Here is a 23,986-nt window from a genome sequence, read left to right as displayed (position 1 = left end):
CATGCACAAGAAATGAACATTTACCAATGTTAATGATACATAAAGAATGTATTGCACTTTGGCATGTTAGTTATCCTATAGTTTGACACAGTTTGTAATGCTTCTGCAATCTCAATGCTCGACAACCAAAGAACAAAGAACAATACAGCACAGGAACAGGCCCTGTGCCCTCCAAGTCTGTACAGATCATGACATCAACCGTTGCCAAAATCCTCCGCACTTCCTTATACCATATCCCTCCAAACCCATCCTATCCATGTGTTTGTCAAGATGCCTTTTGAACGCCATTAATGTATCTGCTTCCACAACCTCGCCTGGCAACACTTTCCAGGCACTCACCACCCTCTGTGTAAAAAACCTGCCTCACACAGCTTCTCTAAACTTTGCACCACGGTTAGCACTGCTGCCACACGGCACCGAGGTCTCAGGTTCGATCCCAGTTCTGGGTCACTGTCTGTGTGGAGTTTCCACATTCTCCCAGTGTTTGCGTGGGTTTCACCCCCACAACCCAAAGATGTGCAGGGTAGGTGGATTGGCCACGCTAAATTTCCCCGTAATTGGAAAAAATGATTTGGCACTCTAAATTTAGAAAATAAAACTTTGCCCCATGGACCTTAAATCTATGCCCCCTGGTGACTGACCCCTCCACCCTGGGAAAGAGTACCTGACCAACCACTCTATCCATTCCCCTCATAATTTTGTAGGCCTCTATCAGGTCACCCCTCAACCTCCATCGTTCTGATGAAAACAGTCCAAGTCAACTCCGCCTCTCCACATAGCTAACACCCTCCAGACCAGGCAACATCCTGATAAACCTCTGCACCCTCTCAAAAGCCTCCACATCCTTCTGGTAGCGTGGCGACCAGAATTTTGCGCAATATTCCAAGTGTGGCCTTCCCAAAGTTCTATACAACTGTAGCATGACTTGCCAGTTTTTATACATGATGCTCCGTCCAATAAAGGCAAGCATCCGTATGCTTTCTTGACTACCTTGTCCACTTCTTTTACCACCTTCAAAAATCTGTGGACCTGCAGGCCCAGATCTCTTTGACTTTCTATATTCCGAAGAGTTTTGCCATTTACGGTATATTTCCCCTCTATGTTAGACCTACCAAAATGCATTACCTCATATTTGTCCGGATTAAACTCCATTTGCCATTTCTCTGCCCAGAAACCCGAGCAAAAATGTTCATAACTTTTAATCTATTTGCCATTCACACAAATGCACACACCCAACTGGTAATCTGATATTACTTTCTGCATCACATTCAGTTTATTGTGGCATATTACTCAAATGGCAATTATCAGACCAGCAGTTCAAATGCCTCTAATTCCTAGGTTACGAATGAACCAGCTCCATTTGTAATCATAAAATCATAGACTGTGTTTGCACCGACCCTCCGAAAGAGCCCCTACCCAGGCCCATTCCCCTGCACCATCCCCATAGCCTCACCTAACCGTTGGACACTAATGGGAAATTTAGCACGGCCAATCCACCTAACCTGCACATCTTTGGACTGGGGGAGGAAATTGGGGCACCCGGAGGAAACTCATGCAGCCACAGGGAGACACCACAGACCTGGTTCAGAATTGAACATGGGTCCCTGACACTGTGGCAGCAGTGTTAACCACTGACACACTGAAATAATCAGATTTTTATTCTTTCCCACCCAATTGCTCCTTTAGGTAACTTCATCACTAGTCTATATAGTTCAGAAGGCTGAAACCCTATGTATGGAACTCACTCAGGGAAAGTAGTAATGTAGTAAATGCGATTCCTGGCCACCCAGAGGCCCATGAAAGGAGTGCCTGGGTAGGTTTAGAGTCGGATTCTGACATCCGGTGGTGGCTGAGGTGAGCAGTTGCACACTAGGTGATTCCTGCCTGGGGATTTGGATTTTGGCCCTTTTTGCCCGTTTGAAGTGTGATTTTTAGGATGACAAACATGACAAACGGTTGCAGAGATTCTGATCAAGGCGATTGCACAGGTTGGATCAGTGGATGGAGATACCGGGGACGACGAGCAAGGAGGTGGTGGAGGCACTTAACGATCATAGTCATCAGATTGCCTCTGTGGAGGCAGAAATGGCATTGTTGGCAGAGGAGCAAAGGTGTTAAAGGCCAAATTTGATGATCTGGAAAATTGCTTCAGATGACAGAATTTAAGGATTGTTGGGCCTGGAAGGCACAAGCGCTACTGTTTCTAAGGTGTTTGGGAAGCTGGTGGAGGAAGGGGTCCTTTTGACCCCTCCATCGCTGAGACAGAAGCCCAGATCAAGGGAGCAACCACGGGGGAATTTGTCTGATTCCACAGGTACCTGGATAAGGAGCGGGCCCCGAGATGGACGAAGGACACTCGAGAGTATAGATGGGTGGGCTATCCCATCAGGATGTCAGGGCAGAGTTCGCAACAAGGCACACAGCATTTAATATGGCCAAGGTGGCCCTCTACAGGAGTAATGTGTGTTTTGAGATGATGTACCCGCTTGTCTTAGTGTTACTTTCAGAGACAGATTATTATCTTGACGCGCTGGAGGAAACAAATTACTTTGTTAATAAACACAGATTGGGGGGGAAACTGAAGGATTTCATGATTAAAATCCTTGTTTGGACATTCTTGAGTTCTTCTGGATTTTACATTTTTGTGTAGCATGGTTGTAAAGTGGGGGAGGGTGCGTTGTTATGGGGTTTGCAGGTGGGGGTTGTTTCTGGGTGCATTTGGTGGTTGTTTAATGTGTTGTTGGAACTAGAGGGGGGGATTTGGTTGTGGTTTTCTGTTTTATTCCTCGAATGTTTGAGATTAAAGTTGGGTATGGGTTGGGGGGGGGGGTCATATTAAATGCTGCGTGCCTTGTTGCGAACTCTGCCCTGACGTCCTGATGGGATAGCCCACCCATCTATACTCTCAAGTGTCCTTATGGCTCCATAGTGTTAAATATTTTTTTTAAAACCCTAGGCGGGGGTCACCCTGCCAGCAGGTTTGTACTTAATGGGAGTGGAGTGGGAGAGATGGGTACAGCTGGTTACCTGTGGGGGTGGGGATGGGGTTTAAGTATGGTGAGAAGGCCAGCCGCTTGTTAGCTCAGCAGCTAAGGCTGCCTCCCAGGAGATAATCCAGATCAGGGACTCGGCTGGTGGGTTTGTTTATGCCCTAGGGAAGGTCAATGAGGTGTTTGAGACCTTTTTTAAAAAATTAAAAAATTTAGAGTACCCAATTCATTTTTCCAATTAAGGGGCAATTTAGCGTGGCCAATCCACCTACCCTGCACATCTTTTGGGTTGTGGGAGCGAAATCCACGCAAACTCGGGGAGAATGTGCAAACTCCACACAGACAGTGACCCAGAGCCGGGATCGAGCCTGGGACCTCGGCGCTGTGAGACTGCAGTGCTAACCAGTGTGCCGTGCTTCCCTTTTGAGACCTTTTACTGTGGGCTGTAGAATTCTGAGCCTGGAATGAACAATGGTATAATTATTAGATGGGTTGACCTTTCCGGCAGTGGTCGGGATAGAAGGCAGGAGGCGCCGATTGAACAGGAGATTTTGAACTGCATTTAACGCAGATGGGTAAAGCATTGGGTGCAGATGGATTTCCCTGTGGAGTTTCATAAACAGTTTGCTGGGCTGCTGGCTCCATTTCTGTTGAATACGTTTAACGATTCTGTGTCTCAGGGGTGCTGCCAGCCATGCAGGAATTGATCTCCTTGATCTTGAAAAGGAGAAGGATCCCACAAGAGTGTGGGTGGTACCGATCTATTTCTCTGTTAAATGTTGATGCTGAACTGTGAGCCAAGATGCTGGCAACCTGTTTGGAGCCTTGCCTGTTGGGGGTGGTTTTGGAAGAGCAGACAGGATTTGTTGCGGGCCAGCAGTTGTCAGCCAACATTAGGAGACTCTTGAATGTGGTGCTGTTGCCTTCCGCAGTGACCGAGCAGAGTTGATTATCTCGATGAACGTGGAGCAGGCTTTTGATCGGGTTGAGGGACTGAGAATGTCTGAGAGCTGCGACTGAGAATGTTTGTACCAATGGCCTGAGCTCGGGGTACTTACAATTGAACAAGGGTACGTGGCAGGAGTGTCCATTATCCCCGTTGCTGTTTGCTTTAGCAATTGAGCTGTTGGCTATTGCGCTTAGATCGTCTTCCAATTGGAGGGGGAAAGAGCATAGGGTGTCCCTATACGTGAATGATTTGTTGTTGTACATTATGGATCCTCTCTCCAATGCGGAGGAGATAACGGAGGTGCTCAGAAAGTTTGGTTCCTTCTCTGGGTAGAAGTTAAACCTGGGCAAGAGAGGGCAGCACGGTGGCGCAGTGGGTTAGCCCTGTTGCCTCACAGCACTGAGGTCCCAGGTTCGTTCCCGGCTCTGGGTCACTGTCCGTGTGGAGTTTACACATTCTCCCAGTGTTTGCGTGGGTTTCGCCCCCACAACCCAAAGATAGGCAGGCTAGGTGGATTGGCCATGCTAAATTGCCCCTTATTTGGAAAAAATAAACATTCTAAATTTAAAATTAAAAAAAAAACCTGGGCAAGAGTGAATTTTTCAGGGTGGCATGTGGCCCAGTGGTAAGCACTGGGACTGCGGCGCTGAGGTCCCAGGTTCGAACCCTGGCCCTAGGTCGCTGTCCATGTGGAGTTTGCACATTCTCCACATGTCTGCGTGTGTTTCACCCCCGCAATCCATAGATGCGGAGGCTAGGTGGATTGGCCACTCTAAATTGACCCTTAATTGGAGAAATAAATAATTGGGCATTCTAATTTTTTTTTAAAAAAGTGAATTTTTCCTGGAAAAACCCAGGAGGAGGGTGGCTACCATTTTGCCCAGCCAGGATTAGTATTTGAGAATTCGGGTGGTTCATGATTCAGCCTCACTCCATAAACTTAATTTGGCCAGTCTGGTTGATGGGGTGAGGCTGATTTGAAGAGGTGGGATGCCCTTTCTTTGAATTTGGCGGAAGACTCCAGGTGGTGAAAATAAATATTCTTTCAAGGTTTTTGTTTTTGTTGCAGTGTTTCCCAGTCTCTCTTTCTAAAGCTTTCTTTGGTAGGGTCAGTAAGTTGATATCTGCTTTTCTTTGAGTGGGCAAGACCCCTCGGGTTCATGGGGCTTTTTCTTAGAGAGATAGAGAGTCGGTGTTTGGGGGAGGGGGAGGAGGGGGGGGGGAAAGCTGTTGTACCCAACCTGCTGTGTTATTATTGGGCAGCGAATATTGATAAGGTACAGGGTTGGTTTAAGGGTCTGGACTCGTTATGGGGGCGGATGTATACGATAGAGCTGGAGGGCTCGTTGCCTCTCCTCTCCCGTTCTCTCTGGTAAGATAATCATCAGGCCATGTGGGAGTAGCCTTTTTCAGAATTTGGAACCAATTCAGGCAGCATTTTAAATTAGGCTCTATGTTGCTATTGGCGTCAATCTTTAGGAATCATAGGTTTGTGCCATCTGGTGTAGATTCAACGTTCATGGCATAGGAGAGGGAGGGGTTAGAGAGGTTTAGAGACTTGTTTTTGAAGGGTAGGTTTGCTGGGCTAGAAGAGATTTCAGAGTAGTTCCAGCTTCTGAGAGGGAATGTATTTTGACAACTTCAGGGGAGAGATTTTGTGTGCAAGGAGCTTCCTTCATTTCCCCTTTATGATACACCTATTTAAAAGGTGTAAGTGCTTTCCCTTTTGGATAGGGTTCTGTCTTTGGATGAGCTAGGGTAAGGAAGAATCTCAGACATTTATGAACAGATGTTCGGTGACAGAGCAAGCTTCTTTAGAAGAAGTAAAGTGGAAGTGGGAGGAAAAAGTGGGGGGTGGTTTCACAAGGGAGGGGGTGTTGGGAGTGAAGCTCTTCTTAGGGTCAACTGCATCTCGTCTTGTGTGAGGTTTAAGTTTGATACAGTTTAAAGGAGTGCATAGGGCGTAATTGAGGGTGGGTATCAGTGGGTTCTTCTCAGGGGTTGAGGATAGATGTGAGATGTTCTAAGGGGCCGACAAGCCATATGCACTATTTCAGTCTCCCCCCAGGCTCGAGTTGACTTTTGCGTCTCCCTTTTCAAAACAAAGTCAGGGATTCTAGGTGTTAAGGTTAAAACCGTACCCGATGGTGGCCATCTTTGGAGGTTCGGACTTGCTGCAGTTGTCTTGGCCTTCACTAATACCCAGAGACGATTATTGCTCGGATCGAGGTCCCTGCCGCCAAACAAGGCTTCAGCTTGGTTCGGGGACCTGGTGGATTTTCTGCACATGGAGAAGATAAAATATGCTAAGAGAGGGTTGGTGGATGGGTTTTACGCAAGGTGGCAGCCGTTCATTACCTTGAAGGAGCTGGTTACTGTCAGCCGTTGGAGGGGGGTAGGGTTGTTCAGGCTTTCTTTGAGGCAGGGGAATGCTGGGGCAAGGCGGGTGGGGGGTGGGGGGGGGGGGGGGGGAATTCATCTTGGTAGGAAGCTGGGTTTCTGAGATTGTGTTGGGGGATATTCTGTTTTTGTAATAAAGTTTGCTTGAATGGTTGAATATTATGTTATAAACAAAACATTTTGAATAACAATATTAAAAAAGAATCTCATTCTCCAGTGATGGCCTCCAATGTCTTTGTTTGGTCACCAGGGTGCCACAATAAATCTCATATTGAAAAGAGGAGAAAAAAATGGGAAGTTTGGAGGAAAAATCAGTATTCCTAGTCAACCCATTCAGATCGAGAACTTCATGTGTTGGGATGTTTGAGCCAATCAGACATTGGATTTCATTTTTAATAAATTATCTCCCTGAAAGCAGTGTCGAAGAATACAAAAGTGTGAATTGGTTTCTGGATGTTCTTCCAAGTACCCTTCATTCATGCGAGTCCAAACAGTGTATGCAACTGAACCACTGATGAGCAAGGGGAAGTTGATCGTGACTGATCCCAATCCGGTCTGATCCCAATCCTGTCTTTACACGATTTGTACACTTGCATTTTCCACAGGGACCACTTGACAAGCAGGCTGACTTTCTACTCCCTAACACACCTGTCAAAGTGAAGTAAATATTGTTAGGTGGCTAGCTCAGCATACAAGCCTTTCTGGATTGAATGGTTCAGTTACTCACATGTTGAACTGTTGGGGTAACCAATATCAAGACTCACTCCCTTTATTTAAGAAGCATGTGCCAGCAAAAAATCCAGAATTAAACACAAAACTGTTTCAAAAACTGTGTTCAACTAACTGTGGGTGGTGGGCTTTATCAGAATTCCCTTGTTCTGAAGACACAAACCCCCTGCGTGGAGAAGGTGCGGAGCTGGGTCAGAGGGGTTGATTCCCAGTGGACCAAAATGGAGGAGAGTTTGAGCTGGGGGTCGGGATTGAAAGCACTAGCAACACCGCCGCTCCCGATAGCGCCGGGGAAATACTCAGGGAGTCCGTAATAATAGCTTCATTGAGAATTTGGAGGCAGTTTCGCCAACACTTCGGGTTGGGGCAGGGTCAAGGGAAATGCCGATTCGGGGGAACCACAGACTTGAGCCAGGGAGGTGGGATGGAAATTTTCGGAAATGGGAGGAGAAAGGGATTAAGACACTAAATGATTTGTTTCTCAGGGGTTGGTTTGCAGGACTGAAGGAGCTGGAAGTGAAGTATGAGCTGGAGCGGGGGGGGGGGGGGGGGGGGGGTGTTTAGATACATGCAGGTTCGAGATTTTGCCAGAAAGGAGATACAGAGCTTCCTGGTGGAACCAGCCTGGTGCCCGCTAATCATGTTCATATGTTTTGGTCCCGTCCAAAGCTAGAGGATTACTGGAAGGAGGTTTTTAGGGTAATTTCCAAGGTGGTGCATGTGAAACTGGACCTGGGTCCCCGGGAGGCCATATTCGGGGTGTCGGACCAGCCAGGGTTGGAAACGGGTGCAGAGGCAGATATTGTAGCCTTCACCTCGTTGATCGCTCTATACGGATCCTGTTGGGATGGAGAGCAGTGACTCCACCCTGTGCCCTGGCATGGCGGGAGGACCGGTTGGAATTCTTGACTCTTGAGAAGGTTAAGTTTGAACTGGGGGGGAAGGATGGAGGGTTTCTACAATTCATGGGCATTATTCATTATGCACTTTCAAGAACTGGATTACATCGAACATTAGTTGTGGGGGGATGGGTTAGAGGGAGGGGGGGGGGGGAGGGGGGCTGTGTGTATTAACGGTGACTATGGGTGATTCCTGATTCTTTTTTGTCATTTGTTATGTAAACATGCGGGCTAATGTTTGGGGTTTGGTGGGAGGATGGGATCGTTGTTATTGATATGGGGATTGACATATTTGTTACTGATTATTGTTTATTGTTGGTGGGTGTAGATTTGGGACAAAATGTGAAAAAGGAGAATAAAAAATATTTTAAAAAAAAGAATTCACTTTTTCTCTTGCAAGTAGGAACGGACTGAAACTGGTTATTGGGTTAGGAGGTGAATGTAAGGTGCATCTCTGTAAATGGAGATTAGGAAAGTGTATGATGATTGGTTCCAGCTCTTTTCTTCACCACCTGGCTTTCTGGAAAAGAACACCCCATATTTACATGAACGTTGACCGAGTTTCAGGAAACTCACTCGGAGGTAAAAGAAAGGGGAGTGGGGTTGAGCCGGACAGCATCATTGTGCGCTTAAGGGAGCAGCAGTGGTGCAGTGGTTAGCACTGCTGCCTCACAGCACTGAGGACCCAGGTTCAACCCGGCCCCGGGTCACTGTCCGTGTGGAGTATGCACATTCGGCCAGTATCTGCGTGGGTCTCACCCTAACAACCCAAAGATGTGCAGGGATTGGCCATGCTAAATTGCCCCTTAATTGGAAAAAAAATAAAATCATCATGTGCTTATCCGATATTCATTTTCCAGCAATCAGCTGAAGGAAACACTAGACTATTCCCCCTTCGCTACTCCTCAATTTGAGAACACAAAGACGAGCTGTAACATCCCAAATCTGTACACATACGATTTTACTCATCACTGATTCAGAGATATTCCCAGCCTGTATGATTCAGTATATCATGCAGTGTACTTATTGGCGCAGACATCAGGGGGCTTATGTTAAAACATTGGGGAAACTGGTGGCTTTCTATCAACTTGTTTATTATTCGCACCGATTTACAGTGCAATGTAAAAAGCATGATAATGGGCGGCATGGTGGCACAATGGTTAGCACTGCTGCCTCATAACGCTGAGGACCCAGGTTCAATCCAGCCCCTGGTCACTGTCCATGTGGAGTTGGCACATTCGCCCAGTGTCTGCGTGAGTCTCACCCTAACAACCCAAAGGGGTGCAGTGTATATGGATTGGCCATGCTAAATTGCCCCTTAATTGGAAATAAAAAATTGGGTATTTTAAATTTTAAAAAATGATGACCTTAGATTCTCCTACAAGGATTTAGTCTCCTACAAAAACGTAGTTTTATGAAACAGATATATGTACCGGACCCTATAACTAGGAAGCTTGAGAGTGGATGTGTAACAGATACAGGGATGTTCTGGATTTTGGATCCTGGGATGGGGGAAAATGGGGTAACTTCAAGTTATGCTGATTTATCTGCTGAGCTGGACCCAGCCAGGACAGGGAAAGGAAGATGAGGGGGAGGACCAGGCTGGCTTCTGTTAATCCCAAAGAGCAGGGAATCAGGTGTGACAGAGAGCAAAGTTTAATGAGGATTGCAGTTTCATTGTTATGGGCCAGGGTTTAGAGAACCCCAAAGTGTATCATGGAGTTCACCTGACCCACAACTTTTAATAGATTGTGGTATGGGGAGCACACGGCCCACTCCACAGGTATGGTACAGCAGAAAATGGACTAGTGGTTTTTAAAACAAAACAATGTTTATTCTATGAACTAAAGTTAACCCTTTTAAAACAAACAATGAATATCTTAGCAACCAGTAAATCAAATACACCCCCAAAGAATACAACACTAAGTAATCTGTATGCCGTCCTTTTAACATCCAAGACTTAACAAACCTTCAAACAGGAGCACATTAGGGTTTACATTCAAGACTGAAAACATTTATAATTCTTCTGAATTCACCAAATGATTAAGAGATAGTCCTTCATGGCAGAGGTCAACAGCAGTGCAGCTCAGACACACCTAAGCTTTCTCAAACAGAAACTAAAAAGCAGAAGTGGAGCTCAGCTCCACCCACACTCTGACATCACTCCAGTAACACGAGCAGCTCCATTTCTTAAAGGTAGATTTCTTAAACACCCATTTCTTAAAGGGTACTCTCACATGACAACATATTGAGCCAAATTCCTAAAAAGTCCTTATTACTGCTTCTCTTGCTCTCCAGGCAGGAGTCCTCGAGTTGGTTATCTTTCCTTTCTTTCTCTCGCTCTGAATTTCCACAATATGTCCCACACACATTATTTCCACGGGGGTCAGGGGAGTTCTCCTGGTGATCTGTTGAATATTTATCCCTCGAGAGCAGCACGGTTGCCCAGTGGTTAGCACTTGTGCCTCACGGCGCCGAGGTCCCAGGTTCGATTCCAGCTCTGGGTCACTGTCCGTGGAGTTTGCACATTCTCCCAGTGTCTGCATGGGTTTCGCCCATAGGGCGTGACTAAGCGCCATATCCGGTGTTGACTAGGCATCATATCCGGTCCAATGTACAATTCCCACATTACATCACATGTAGGGTTGGCACGCCGCCAAGTAGGGTTGGCACGCCGCCAATTTTTTGGAGATAAACATTTCCCGATGTGCAGGCTAGGTGGATTGGCCATGCTAAATTGCCCCTTAATTGTAAAAAATGAATTGGGTACAAAAAAAAAAAAAGAATTTATCATCCCTCAAACAATATACCTAAAACAGATCAGCTGGTTATTACATTGTCTTTTTTCTATGGAATATGACTACATTTCTTATATTACAACACTGATTAATTAAACTTTAAAAGTACTTATATGGTTGTAAAGCCCTTTAGGGCATCTGGGAATCATGAAAGATGCTATATAAATGCAAGTATTTCTTTAAATACTGACTTTTTTCCTCCTGAAGCCATGTTAATTCAGCTCCTTCTTTCTTACCAAATGCAGTTCTTGAACAGCCCTCAACACACCCCTTTTCTCGCTCATACATTTCCAGCTGCTGTGCCTTTAATTTTTAGCAATTGCAGAAAGGTCTGAGACGGTCTTCCCATTCTCAGGCGCAGTCATAAAGGAGTGCGGGGAAAGTAAGCAATAAATCTTACAGGCAGATTTCATTTTAAAAAGGCAGCACTCAGCGATTGAAAGTCAACAATCCTTTGGCTTTCACTTACACTTGCCCACAACTAAAGCTGAATCATTGATGCGTTACAGAATGTATTCCAATCAGTGCATCGTAAGCATTCCCTCCATTTCACCCATGTCTACTTTAATGTTGCCTTAGGTGTAACACGCAAAGAATAAATGGGAGACTCAGTCAGCTCTTTCCTCCTACGCTACATGCTGCTGTTCTTTGAAAAGGCCACAGTCTCATCATCACGGAATAGCCAGAGTGATTATAACCTGGAAAATGAGACACGCTGTGACGTCTGATGTGCGTGCGGTGTTCTTTGGCATGCGATGAAAAGGCACTGAGTGATGCATCTTGCACTCTATCTAGCTTAAAAAAAGGTTCCCAAGAATTTCAATACTTAATTACATCCTTAATTTATGCTTCTATATATATAATATGTATATATATATATATATATATATATGAATCGTCGGAGGTGGGTGGGGTGGAGATGGATCGAGTGTGTGTGGGGGTGGGGAGTGGGGAGAGAAGGGGGAGGTGAGAACCCCTCTGTTAGCACCTTAAATCGGTTAGTCAGATAGCTCCCAGCCCAGTACAATCGTTCAAGAGAAGTTACCCCTTCTGGACAAATGTTGGGTGAACCCTTACCTGGGAACATCGCAGGAGCATTCTCCAGCCCATCTTTCCCCCCCCCCACCAAATGGGACGCCATGGAGCCAACATCACAGATGCTGCCTGACTGACCTGCTGAACCTTTCCAGCATTTTCTGGTTTAACTTCAGATTTCTGGCATCCACAGTATTTTGCTTTTATTTTATTTTTTAAATTTAGAGTACCCAATTCTTTTTTTCCCCAATTAAGGGGCAATTTAGCGTGGCCAATTCACCTACTCTGCACATCTTTGGGTTGTGGAGGTCAGACCCACACAGATACAGGGAGAATGTGCAAACTCCACATGGACAGTGACCTGGGGCCAGGATCGAACCCGGGTACCCGGTTCTGTGAGGCAGCAGGGCACCACCATGCTGTACCTAAATTTTGCTTGTTATTAAGCTCACATTGGTTTCTGATTCGAAGTTTCTCTTCACATGATCTTCCTGAATAGCTCCAATTTAGACCACGTTTAAGGCTTTAATTGGCAGGTGTATTAAACAGTACTGAAGCAGGTAAATAGAACCAATAACATCACATTTTCCCACTCATTATTTAACTTTTAAAAATTAAAATAATAAAGTGCTCCGAACATCAGTGTTAAGTTATGTTACAACTTTTTAAAAGATATATTTACTCCTCCACCCAAGTTTTCTTTCACTGACTACAGAATTATTTAATATCAAAAGGGGTGGCCTTTCACCTCTTTGAAAGCCCCAGCAGATTAGAGAAATATTTGATTTGAGGAATACTTTTGAAACCATTACTGATGCTTTGAACTTAAATAACTGTGAAATTCAAGAAGCTACCAGACACATAGTTGAACTAATGTCACACCACATATATCTGTATCTGAAGTAAGTGACTGGTCTTCCCTCTCAAGCAATCTCCTGGATAACTAACCAACTAATTGTTGCAATGAATCAAATAAAACTGTGACATGATTTTGGAGTGATGTTGAGATTTACTTTCTCATGTACCATGAAAGTAAAGGAGCCAAAACTAAAGTCAACCTTTGGCCAAGGAGTCCTTCATTTTCCTCATCTTCCCATCATCACCACCAGTAACATTATTTTAATAAATCTTTTCTCTTGAAATATTTTTCACATTTAAATTTTCACACTTCTGTTATGGAAGGGGTGTTTTCAGAACCCCAAAACGTATCATGGAGTTCAACCAACCCCCACCTTTAATGGATTGTTGCTTTTGAAGCACACGGCATGTTCCCCAGGCATAGTATTACAATTATGGACACGTGGTTTTTAAAACAAAACAATGTTTATTCCATGAACTCAAATTAACCTTTTAAATAAACATTGGATCTCTTAACACCCCTTACTTCAAAAATAACCCCAAAATAATACAACACACTACCCAATCCTGCAAACTGTTCCTTTACACATCCAAAAGACTTCACCTTCACAAAACCAGGTTACAGTTAATATATATTTTCTGTTGGATGGCTGAGATATATCAGCTTGGTTGATTTCAGCTCCAGCACCTTGCTTTTTCTTCATGCTGCTCACAGCCAAAACAGAGTCACACCCAAGCTGCTGTCTCAAAACTGAAACTAAAAACCCAGAACTAACCTCAAAATGGCCGAACTGAGCTCAGCTCCACCCACTCTTGGACATCACTATTTTCTTAAAGGTACATTGCTTAAACATCCATTTCTTAAAGGTACACTCACATGACACTTCATTATAATAGTTTGAGAATGCATGAAGTAAAACAGATCATTACACTAACTGCTGCTTCAAACATTTCCACACGAACATAGTTGAGCATACGGGAAAGCTCTAGAGGCAACAATTTGAAGGCGAGGGGGCAAGGAGAGAAGATTTATATCTTCATAGAGAATATATATTATAGAGAATCTATATTATAGAGTATAAATATTAGAGTGCGCTGTACGGTAGCACAGTGGTTAGCACTGCTGCTTCACAGCGCCAGGGTCCCAGTTTCAATTCCCGGCTTGGGTCACTGTCTGTGTGGAGTCTGCACGTTCTCCCAGTGTTGCGTGGGTTTCCTCAGGGTGCTCCAGTTTCCTCCCACAAGTCCCGAAATTGGACTTTCCAGAATGTGGCGACTAGGGGCTTTTCACGGTAACTTCATTGCGGTGTTAATGTAAGCCTACTTGTGACAATAAAGATTATTATGCATTATTTTATAGGAATTTAGTTCCAGGTGCTACAACCTCCGAATTTCAATTGCACATTAAACAGGATTCTCTTGTGTGCGTTCAAAATGCCTTCTACACAATTCAATTACTACTGTTCAAAGGATGTGTATATCGGCCGGTGGTTCTATATTTTCAATATGTGAACTGTTTGATGTTGTATCTACAATTTGGTACAAGACAAAACTCAATTGAAATGCCAGAGAACAGCAAGGTGGTGCAGTGGTTAGCACCTCTGCCTCACGGCACCGAGGTCCCAGGTTCGATCCCGGCTCACTGTCCATGTGGAGTTTGCATATTCGCCCAGTGTTTGCGTGGGTTTTGCCCCCACAATCCAAAGATGTGCAAGGTGGATTGACCATACTAAATTGTCCCTTAATTGGAAAAAATGAATTGGGAACTCTAAATTTAAAAAAAAAAGAATGGAAACCTGGCTGTTTTCCCACACCTGGGACCCATAAAAGAGTTGAGACCAACCAAAGAACTTCTTTTGAACCTCTGTAGCTCAGGTTGGGTAATTCAGCACAGACCAGGAATCAAACCCGGGTCCTTCCTACTCCACATGGCTACTAACTATGAACACTAACCATAGATTATCAGGGAAGTTGAAAATTGTATTTTTAATCTTTGTTCTAGAATGCCCCATAAGAGGAAGTATAGATTATCAGGGAAGTTGAAAATTGTATTTTTAATCTTTCAAGTAGCATTGGAGTTTTTGATTTATAAATGTAAAAATAAAAGAAATCCAGTGAAGAAATGCATTATTTTACAAAGTTTTTCCATTGGGAGGATTGAGCATCTCTCGATGACAAGGTAAATGACAAGGGAACTTCAGTACTTCAACCCAGAAAGAGGGAAAACATGTAGACCTTTCTTTTCCCGCTATTTCTCCCACCACAAATGCTGCATGATCTTGTGAGTGTTTCCAGAATTCTCTGGTCATATTTCAGATTAGCTTCTGCAATATTCTACTGTTGCAGATTTTCAAGAGTTTGGTGACAGAGTATGACTAATGACATATCTGACAACGAAAATAGGTGGGACAGTCAGCTGCAAAATAAGAACCTTACAAATGGATATAGGTTAGGTGTGGACCAAAATGTGGCAGATGGAGTTTAACGTAATAATCATAATAATCTCTATTGTCACAAGTAGGCTGACATTAACACTGCAATGAAGTTACTGTGAAAGCCCCGAGGCACCAGTGTGCTTCAGCTATTCTTTCAATAAGCTTTCCGAACCATTGGGACAGTTACACTAGCTTTTCTTTTTGCCTTTTATAGTATCTCTCTCTCTGACCTGACCCCACACAATGTCAGACTGTCCAATTCACCTAACAGTATGTCTTTTCGGGACTTGTGGGAGGAAACTGGAGCACCCGGAGGAAATCCACGCAGACACAGGGAGAACGTGCAGACTCCGCACAGACAATGACCCAAGCGGGAATCGAATCTGGGACCCTGGCGCTGTGAAGCAAGAGTGCTACCCACTGTGCTCCGTGCTGCCCCCGGTCATCCATTTTGGTCTGGAAAATGGAAAGGTAACATATTATCTAAATGGGGAGAGATGTTGGGATGCTCCGAGTGCAGTGGAATCTGGGAGTCCTCATGCACGAGTTGCAGAAAACTAGCATGCAGGTACAGCAGGTAATGAGAAAGCGAATGGAATATTGTCATTTATAGCTAAAGAAATGGAGTTTAAAGGTAAGGAAGTGTTGTCGTAACAGTACAAGGCATTGGTGAGATCGCACCTGGAGCTTTGTGCATAGTTTTGGACCCCTTATTTGAGGAAAGATTAGTGGCATTGGAGAAAGTTCAGACAAGTTTCACTAGATTGATTCCAGAGATGAAGGGTTTGTCCAACAGCTTCGGCCTATACTCTAGGATTTAGAAGAATGAGGGGAGATCAAATGGAGGTATACAAAATGATAAAAGAAGTGGGTAAAATAGACGTAGAGCTTATACTTCCTCTTATGGGGCATTCTAGAACATAGGTCATAGTCTCAGGATAAGGGATAGCAAATTTAAAACACAGAGGAGGAGAAACTACTTCTCCCAAAGGGTCGTGAATCTGTGCAATTCGCTACCCCAGAGTGCGGATGCTGGGGACAGTGAGTAAATTTGAGGAGTTAGACAGATTTTAAATTAGTAATGGGTTGAAGAGTTATGGAGAACGAGCAGGACAGTGGAGTTGAGGCCACAATGAGATCAGTCATGATCGCATCGAACGGTGGAGCAGACTCGAGAGGTCGAACGGCCTAATTCTGCTCCTATATCTTATGGTCTTATGGATAACAGTTTTTGTGTGGGATCAGGTCAGAGAGAGAGATACTATAAAAGACAAAACAAAAGCTAGTATATCTGTCCCAATGGTTTGGAAAGCTTATCGAAAGAATAGCTGAGGCACACAGACTGGAAAGGTTCAAAGCTCAATCTATGACGTGTGCTAGGTTAGTTTTTCCCAGCCAGGAAGCTGGTCACGAAAGTACAATCTAGCTCAAGACAGTAAGTTAGGATTAGGCATAAAATGCAGGCTGGTTTTCTGCTCCTGACCTTCTATCCAACAGCTCCTGTTGGATGTTTTCACATGGACATCGAGAGGTCAGGACCAGGTTTAAATGTGATGCTCCACAAGATTGAACATTTGCTCCTGAAACTCAACTTGTTGGCGTGTACATTGTTTGTGTTATCAACCAAGGCAACCAGAGTGCCTGGACTGCAGGAAACCCAAAAATAAACCTGACATTTTGGGGAGAGGAGGGAGGGAAGAAGAAAGAAGAGAACATGATTTACAAGATGTTCCCTGTAATTCAAGCAAGAAAATTTCAGTGGTGATAATTCTCATCAGCCTTTTCAGCTCTTTTCCACGGCCCAGCCAGAACATGCTCTTAAATCAACTTTGTAAATTTTGCAGGTAACTCTGATCAGATTGAGCTGACTTGATGCACAGATAGAGATTTCAAAATGCAACCCAAATTAATTTAAATAGACAAACCCATGATATTTATAATGAAACAAACAAACAGCCGTGTTAAAATAACAACCGTCAGCCACAGGAGCAATACCACTTACTCATTTAAAAAAAATTATTTTCCCCCCAATTTAGCGTGGCCAATCCACGTACCCTGCACATCTTTGGGTTCTCAGGGTGAGGCCCACGCAGACACGGGGAGAATGTGCAAACTCACCATGGACAGTGACCCGGGGACGGGATCGAATCAGTGTCCTCGGCGCCGTGGGGCAGCAGTGCTAAACACTGCCCCATCGTGCTGCCCAATTCCACTGACTCCTGATGAGAAATAAACTGCACAATGCTTAATTTGTTCAAGCATTTAAAACACTGCCACTGCAGCATTTCTTGATGGATATTGGAAAAGATGTTAGAGATGGAAAGGTCATCTGTAATCATCAGGTGTAGACTATTCTTTTGCTCAATTTGATTTGTGGAAAAGAATTATAGAAACAGGAACGCTTTTAGAAAATAAGCTAAATCAGTGAATAATGTTCATTCATATTTATCTCAGCAGGAAAGGGAAAGAAAGAAAAAGCTTTCCATTAATAACCAATGAAAGGTATACACAGAAGAATTATCTTGGTACGAGTTACTTGCTGTAATCTGATCCAAGGTTCAGACAGTGTATGTAGAATACAATAAATACACAAGCATGATTAGAGACTATAATTTAATCAAGAGATTGAGATAGTAATCATTTGCAAGTGTAACAAACGATTATCTGCAGTTGATTACTAGGAAATAATAGTCTGCATGCATTGTAGAGAACAAATAATCACAATGCAGTAACCTAATCAGACTGTTCCGATGGGAGAGCTCCTCAGACTTTCAGCTGACACTTAGTATGTCACAACTGCTTCAATGATTACTGCCGGATTTCCGTTCTATTATGGTTTGTGGGCAGAGAGGAGCAATTTTAAAAAAATATCAATTTTTTTGATTTCATATGGATGAGATCTAGAAAGCAGTAGTCAAATACTTACTGGTGCACAGAAAGACAAAAATGTATTTCCTAATAGCGATCCAGCACCACATATAAAGTTGTGAGAAGTACGGTCCTTAGGGTGAAAAGTCAGCTAGACGTTGGTACATTTATTCTGAGGACAATATCTAATAAAGGAACAGCTGCGCATCATAAAGTCAGCAACAGAACAAGATGCCTTGGAAGGCAGTGGAATGTGGGTGTACATTTGCGTGTTGGGAGCCATAAAAGAGATGACTAAAAAGGTCTATTGCGTGTGTAGTCTATGACATTCACATTTTACAAGACGGGGAGAAGGAGAAGTTCCCAGCAATTGCAGTAACGACAATAACTCCGTTAATAGCATTTCAAAGAAAAGTTCCTATATCATGAAAATGTAATTTGATTCAACTGGGAGATATGAATAATCTTACAATCGCATTTTTGTCCAAACATAAATAATAATAATAAATCTTTTTTATTGTCACAAGTAGGCTTACATTAAGAGTGAGACATTCAGCCCCTTGAACTTGTGGCAACATAAGATACAGATCAACTGTGATCGAATTGTAACTCCATCTACCTTGGGTGCTTGTGATAAAAGTGATAGCAATAACCATGGGTGTTTTAAATCTACATGTAAACTCGAAAAATCCGATTGGCAATAGTATCCTGGATGAGGAGATCTTAGAATGTTTTTGAGATAGTTTGTTAGAGCAGCATATTCTGGAACTAACAAGGGAGCAGATTATATTAGACTTAGCATTGTGTAATGTGACAGAGTTAATTAATAATAATTTATTATTTCACAAGTAAGCTTACATTAACACTGCAATGAAATTACTGTGAAAATCCTCTAGTTGCTACACTCCTGTGCCTGTTCGGGTACACCAAGGGGGAATTCAGAATGTCCAAATCACCGAACAGCATTAGATTGAGAAAGCTAGTTAGAAGGTTAAAAAGGGACAGTATGAGTTCTTATGGATATTTAAAAAGGAAAAAGGAAAAAGTAAAGAGGGTGAAAATGGAGTTAATAATAGATAACAAAGAAATCTAACGCAGACACAGGAAGAACGTGCAGACTCCGTACAGATAGTGACCCAAGCCAGGAATCGAACCTAGGATCCTGGCGTTGTGAAGCAACTATGCTAACCATTGTGCTATCATGCTGCCCCTATTATTTAAAAAAAAAATTAGAGTACCCAATTATTTATTTTTCCAATTTTAGGGGCAATTTAGCATGGCCAATCCACCTAACTAGCACATCTTTGGGTTGTGGGGTGAAACCCACACAGATATGGGGAGAATGTGCAAACTCCACAGACAGTGACCCAGGGCCGGGATTCGAACTCGGGTCCTCAGTGCTGCAGTCCCAGTGCTAACCACTGCGCCGCATGTCGCCCCTATTATGACATCAGAGTGAAGACACCCCTCGGTAGCAGCAATCACAATATGATTGAATTTTACATCCAGTCTGATGCAAGACGATATAAATACGAGGAAGACTAGTAATTTAAAATTAAACAAGGGCAACTATGTGAGCTTGAAAGCTGAGTTCGCTGAAGTGAAACCAAGATGGTCGTTGATGTTGGAGGTCAATCATCTCAGTTCCTGGACATTACTGCAGGAGTACCTCAGGGTAGCATCCTCGGCCCGACCATGTTCAGCTGCTTCATCAATGACTTTCTTTACATCAAAAGAAAAGATCAGAAGTAGGAAATGGAGCAAGACCTGGTCAATATCCAGGCTTGAACTGATAGGAGGTTGTAGGTAACATCACCACATAAGTGCCAGGCAATGACCATCTCTAACAAGAGAGAAGCAATCATCACCCTTTGACATTCAATACATTACCTTTGCTGAACCTCCCACTATCAACAACCTTGGGGGTTATCATCAACTAGAAAATGAACAGGACTAGCCATATAAATACAACAAGAGGTCAGAGGCTAGGAATTTTGCAGCAAGTAACTCCTCTCCTGACTCCCAAAGGTCCACAATCAACAATGCACAAGTCAGGAGTGTGATGGAATACTCTCTACTTGTCAGGGTCAGAGCACCTCCAACAACATTCAAGGCTTGACATCATCCAGGACAAAGCAGCCTGCTTGATTGGCACCCCACCCACAAACATTTACTCCCTCCACCACTGATGAACAGTGGCAGCAGTGTTTACCATCTGCAAGATGTACTGCAGCAGCTCACCAAGGCTCCTTAGCACTTTCCAAACTTAGTGAAGGGCAAGTGCAACAGACCCATGGGAACACCACCACGTTTAAGTTTCCCTCCAGGCAACTCACTGTTCTGACTTGGAAATACATCGCCGTTGCTTCACTGTCGCTGGGTCAGAATCCAGGAGAGGCGTACTCACATCAAGAAGATGGCAGGTCAGATGATTGGTCCGAATATAAAGAATAGCAGAGGATGACAAAGGTTAATTAGGAGAAATAAATTAGATTGAGAAAGCTAGTTAGAAGGTTAAAAAGGGACAGTATGAGTTCTTATGGATATTTAAAAAGGAAAAAGTAAAGAGGGTGAAAATGGAGTTAATAATAGATAACAAAGAAATAGCAGAAGTGGGGTACATGGTGGCAAGCACTGCTGCCTCACGGTGCCGAGGTCCCAGGTTCGATCCTGGCATGGGTCACTGTCCGTGTGGAGTTTGCACATACTCCCCGTGTCTGCGTAGGTCTCACCCCCACAACCCAAAAGATGTGCAGGGTAGGTGAATTGGCATCGCTAAATTGCCCCTTAATTGTGGAAAAAATTTTGTATTCTAAATTTATAAATTTAAAAAAATAAAGAAATAAAGATGAAATGATCAAATATTTTGCTTCAGTCTGCACTATAGACTATAAAAAACATTCTGGTAATAGCTGCAAATCAGGAGGTGAAATGGAGAGAGGGCCTTGGTGGAATTGTAATCAATATGGAAGCGGTACTGAGCAAACTGATGGGAGTTGTGGGCTGACAAGTCTCTGGGTCCCGATAGAATTTATTCTAGGATGGTAAAAGAGGTGACTAATGAGATAAAGTGGTGTTAATTTCCCAAAATTCCCTAGATTCTGGAATGATTCCATCAGATTGGAAAGTAGCAAATATATCCCCTCTGTTTTGGAAGGAGGGAGAAAACTGGAAACTATAGGCCAGTTAGCTTGCTGTCTTTTGTGGGAAAGATGATGGGATCAACCATTAAATGAGGTACAACTGGGCACTTAGAAAAGCACCAGGTAATCGGGAACGTTCAACATGGTTTTATGAAAATGATACCATGTTTAACCAATTTGCCGGAGTTCTTTGAAGGAGTAATACATGTTATATGTAAAGGGAAACCTGCAGACGTACTGTACTTGGATTTCCAGAACGCATTTAATAAGTTGCCATGTCAAAGGTTATTGCGGAAAATAAAAACTTAGTGTTGGAGGTAACTTAAGAGTCTGGATAGAAGATTGACTGGCTGGTAGAAAATAAAGGGCTGGATTTTTCCACCCCGCCCACCGCAAGAATGTCACGGGTGAGACAACTACAATAGAAAACATCATTGACCTCTGGCGGGATTCTCCGGTCCCTGGGGAAACGCAGCCAGAGAATCCCGTCCATAGAATGCATAAACGAGCCTTATTCTGAATGGCAGGATGTGATGAGTGGAGTTTCACAGGGGTCTGTGCTGGATCCTCAACTTTTTACAATATATATATATATCAATTACTTAGATGAGGGGAGGGAAGGCACGGTAGCTAAATGTGCAGATGACAAAAAGGCGGGTAGGTAAGTATGTTGTGAAGAGGACATATGGAGGTTGCAGACTCGTATAGATGGGTTAAGTAAGTGGGCAAAAATCTGAGACGGAGAATGAGGGAAAACGTGAAGCTTGGCAAGAAGAAAAGAAAGCAGTATTACTTAAACAGAATAGCTCCAGAATTCAGAGAGGCAGAGTCACAAATCTTTAGTATGCAGGTACAGCAAATTGTTCTTAAGGTTAATGGAATGCTATGCTTCATCAAGAGAGGAATTGAACATAAAAGGATGTTGTAGGCTCAGGGCTTGGGCAAAGGATCTACAGGACCAAAATGGCTTCTGCTGACATTACAGGTCAGAAGGCCACAAGACCAAAAAAAGGCATTTGCTGACCTGACAGGCCATAAGACTGAACAATACAATGTCTTGAGCCACCAGATAAGACATTACATCTACCTCTGATAAGAGGAAGTAGGCCAATGTGCAGAGATTAAACTGCTTGAACAAGCATAAAATAGCTAACCGCAACAGCTAACGAATAACAAATGTATAAACGGACCTTCATGAGGAAAAGGTATAAGAATGGACCAAGAATTCACAAAGCCAGTGTACAACCTGGGACCAACAGCTACAGAAAGAACAAGGACCTGAGCAGGGGCTCAGTGAATAGAGACAACCGCCAATCAAGCGCCTGGCCATGCCTTGAAGGGGTAGTATCTTTTGTGCTTTGAGTAGTGAGCCTTAAAGCTAGTAAGCAATTATACGTAACTGTGTGTGTCTATTAGCAATAAAGAGAGATTTACTTGCATATTTGACTCAGTGTTATTCAGTCAGACATTACGTTACCTCACGGAGACAGAAACCAGTGAGGGTCAACAATGTTATGTTTCAGGGCGCCATGTGGCACAGTGGCTAGCACTGGCACTGTGGCACTGAGGACCTGGGTTCGAATCCCGGCCCTGTGTCACTGTCCCATGTGGAGTTTGCACATTTTCCCCATGTCTGCATGGGTTTCACCCCCACAACCCAAAGATGTGCAGGTTAGGTGGATTGGCTATGCTAAATTGTCCCTTAATTGGAAAAAATAATAATTGGGTACTCTAAATTTATTTTAAAAAACAATGTTATGTTTCAGTTGCACAGGGCATTGGTGAGACCTCATTAATGTTTTTATTGAAGTTTTAAATTTTTTATTTTTAAAAATTTTTTTACAGTAGCCTATTAATTTTTTTCCAATTAAGCAGCCAATCCACCTACCCTGCACATCTTTGGATTGTGGGGGCGAAACCCACGCAAACAGAAGGAGAATGTGTAAACTTCTCACAAACAGAGACCCAGAGCCGGGATCGAACCTGGGACTTTGGCACTGTGAGGCAGCATGCTAACCACTACGCCACCCGTGAGACCACAGTTTGAATGCTGTGTAAGGTTTTGATCTCTTTATTTAAGGATGCATTTAAATGTGCTGGAGGCGGTTCAGAGAGGGTTTATTAGACTGGAATGGGGAAGCTGTCGTATGAGAAAAGGTAGGACAGACCGGGCTGGTTTCCATTGGAGTCAAGGGTGAGGGGTGATTTAATTGAAGTATAAAAGATCCTGAATGGTCTTAACAAGGTGGAGATGGAAAGGTTGTTTCCTCTTGTGGGGACGTCTAGAACTTGTGGGTACGGTTTTAAAATTAGGGGGCATCACTTTAGGACAGAGATGAGAAAGAGTTCCACGACTCTTGGTTTCATGAAATGCTTCATCCACGAACAACCTTGTCTAATTTTAAGTTAATGCCCCTTTCTCTCTATTTATCCTGTTAACTCCTTTAATCACTTCAATTAAACCATCTATTAAATTTCTATACTCAAGGGACGACAAGCCTTGTCTATTGTATCTGTCCTCATTAGTTATCCCTTCCAGTCCTGGTATCATTCTTTTTTTAAAGATAAATTTAGAGTACACAATTATTTTCTTTTTCCAATTAAGGGGCAATTTAGCGTGGCCAATCCACCTACCCTGCACATCTTTGGGTTGTGGGGGTGAGACCCATGCAGACACAGGGAGAAGGTGCAAATTCCAGGTCCTAGTATCATTCTGATGAATCTGCACTACATTACCTTCCAAGCTATTTGGAGAATTTAGGATGGCACAGTGGCTAGCACTGCTGCCTCACAGCACCAGGGGCGGTTCAATTCCCACCTTGGGTGACTGTGTGGAGTTTTCACTTTCTCCCCATCTGCGTGGGTTTCCTCACACAGTTCAA

General features: G+C 43.6%; 1 protein-coding gene and 1 long non-coding RNA gene across 2 annotated transcripts in view; one reads left to right on the top strand and one right to left on the bottom strand.

Annotated features, from left to right (window-relative positions):
• LOC140399083 (neural proliferation differentiation and control protein 1-like) overlaps positions 1-23,986 on the bottom strand; it is a 271,068-nt gene that overhangs the window by 74,727 nt on the left and 172,355 nt on the right. The gene's annotated exons all lie outside the window — the stretch shown is intronic.
• Positions 22,360-23,986, top strand: part of LOC140399084 (uncharacterized) — a 43,722-nt gene continuing 42,095 nt past the window's right edge. The window contains exon 1 of the long non-coding RNA XR_011937621.1: positions 22,360-22,445. This is a non-coding gene — a long non-coding RNA (uncharacterized lncRNA). The remainder of the gene's footprint in view (positions 22,446-23,986) is intronic.

The sequence above is a fragment of the Scyliorhinus torazame genome, chromosome 22, assembly GCF_047496885.1.
Source record: "Scyliorhinus torazame isolate Kashiwa2021f chromosome 22, sScyTor2.1, whole genome shotgun sequence".
NCBI classification, from domain to species: domain Eukaryota; kingdom Metazoa; phylum Chordata; class Chondrichthyes; order Carcharhiniformes; family Scyliorhinidae; genus Scyliorhinus; species Scyliorhinus torazame.
Note: the sequence above shows the minus strand (reverse complement) of the source record. Positions and strands in the feature narration are given on the sequence as shown.